Below are 1699 nucleotides of genomic sequence, written 5' to 3' on the forward strand. Positions count from 1 at the left end.
GTGGGGCCAAAGCCAAGCTCTGGGTGTGGGGGTGGGGAGCCTCCTGCCTGTCCGCCCCCCCCCTCCCCCCTCCCCTGTCCATCCCAGGCCCCAGGAGAGAGCTCAGTGCCAGACCACAGTCAGGCCTTGTTTAGGTTCTATTGGCAGAGGGCAGGTCATTGAGGGAGGTTATTTTCAGTGGGCAGGGGAGTGACTTCTGAAGACCAATTTGATTTTTTTTTAGATTTATAGTTTTATTATAGCAACAAATAATTGTCACAGTGAGATCTACACACATATACAGAATTATAAATTTATATAGAACAATATTACATTTTTAAGTTATATTCTTGAAATTAGAAAGTGAAGTACAGGTTCAGTTTTACAACAAAGAAGAAAATATAGAAGACAAAAGTAGAATCAACAGTAAAAATACAACTATTCATCCTGGATTGTAATGTATGGAAACTTTTCGTCAGAAAGCTACATCTTCTTAATCTGATTGTCCAAATCATCAAAATATGGATGATTCAGTGCCATTTTGCCAGAAATTCATTTAGCAGGATCACAGACTAACATTTTAGAGAGCAAATCCAAGCCATTTTCATCCAAGTTTTTTGTTGTTTTTTTTTTGGTACCGGGGATCGAACTCAGGACCTTGGGCTTGTGAGGCAGGCGCCTGAACTACTGAGCTAAATTCCCGGCCCTACATCCAAGTTTTTGACATGGGATGCTAGGCTTCCTGGTTTCCACTTGGGAAATGCATTCTTATAGTCCTGTAAAGATTCCACTTCTGGCCGTACTTCATTGTTGGGAGTGCCTAAAGCTCTGAAAATCCTGAAGAGTTGATCCATTTCTGAATCCCCATGGAAAGTAGTTTCTTAGTTGCCAATTCTGCAAAAATGCCTATACTCCAAATGTCAACTGGAATAGAGTAACAAGCCGACCCCAGCAACACCTCTGGAGATCTATACCAGAGTGTCACTACTCCACGTGTATATACTCTAATAGGTATCCCAAAAGCTCTAGCAAGCCAGTTTAATTGTTCCTTTGTCATCAGTCAACAGATTTTGAGGTTTTAATTCTCTGTGAAGAACTCTTCTTGAGTGACAAAAGACAATACCCTGAAGGATCAGGTACAGATAACTCTTAACAAGTGATGAATCCATGAACTGCCCAGCAGGGATAGAATCCAAGTATTTCTTGAGATCCATGGAAAGGAATTCAAAAATGAGATATAATCTGGAATCCTGCATAAGCACATCTTGAAGACTGACTATTTTTGGATGACGAAGTTCTTTTATTTTGTTGTTGTTGTTGTTGTTTTTGGTACTGGGGATCCAACTCGGGACCTTGGGCTTGCACGGCAGGTGCCGGAACCACTGAGCTAAATCCCCCACCCAATGGAGTTCTTTTAATAGTGAAAATTTTTTTTTTGGATTTTTTTGGGATTTAGCTCAGTGGTTCTGCCACCTGCCTCGCAAGCTCAAGGTCTCGAGTTCGAGTCCTGAAACCAAAAAAAAAAAAAGAAATTTCTCAAATTGCAGTACTAGGAACCCCTTCCTCTTCACTTTCTAGTCTGACTTTCTTCATGGCTACCACTTGACCTGTAGTTTTGTGTCTACCCTTATATACAACTCCATAAATACCTTCTCCACGATCCCTGGTACCAAAAAAAAGAAAGAAAGATATAAGTACCTTCTCCAATTTTCTCTATTTT

At 40.7% G+C, this 1699-nt stretch overlaps 1 pseudogene; it reads right to left on the reverse strand.

Annotated features, from left to right (window-relative positions):
• Positions 1 to 459: 459 nt before the first annotated feature.
• LOC101708141 (cyclin-dependent kinase 1-like) lies at positions 460 to 1478 on the reverse strand (annotated as a pseudogene).
• Positions 1479 to 1699: the final 221 nt, after the last annotated feature.

This window comes from Heterocephalus glaber, unplaced genomic scaffold, assembly GCF_053883595.1.
Source record: "Heterocephalus glaber isolate CG9 unplaced genomic scaffold, H.glaber_assembly_v1.0 deba00001773, whole genome shotgun sequence".
In the NCBI taxonomy this organism is placed as follows: domain Eukaryota; kingdom Metazoa; phylum Chordata; class Mammalia; order Rodentia; family Bathyergidae; genus Heterocephalus; species Heterocephalus glaber.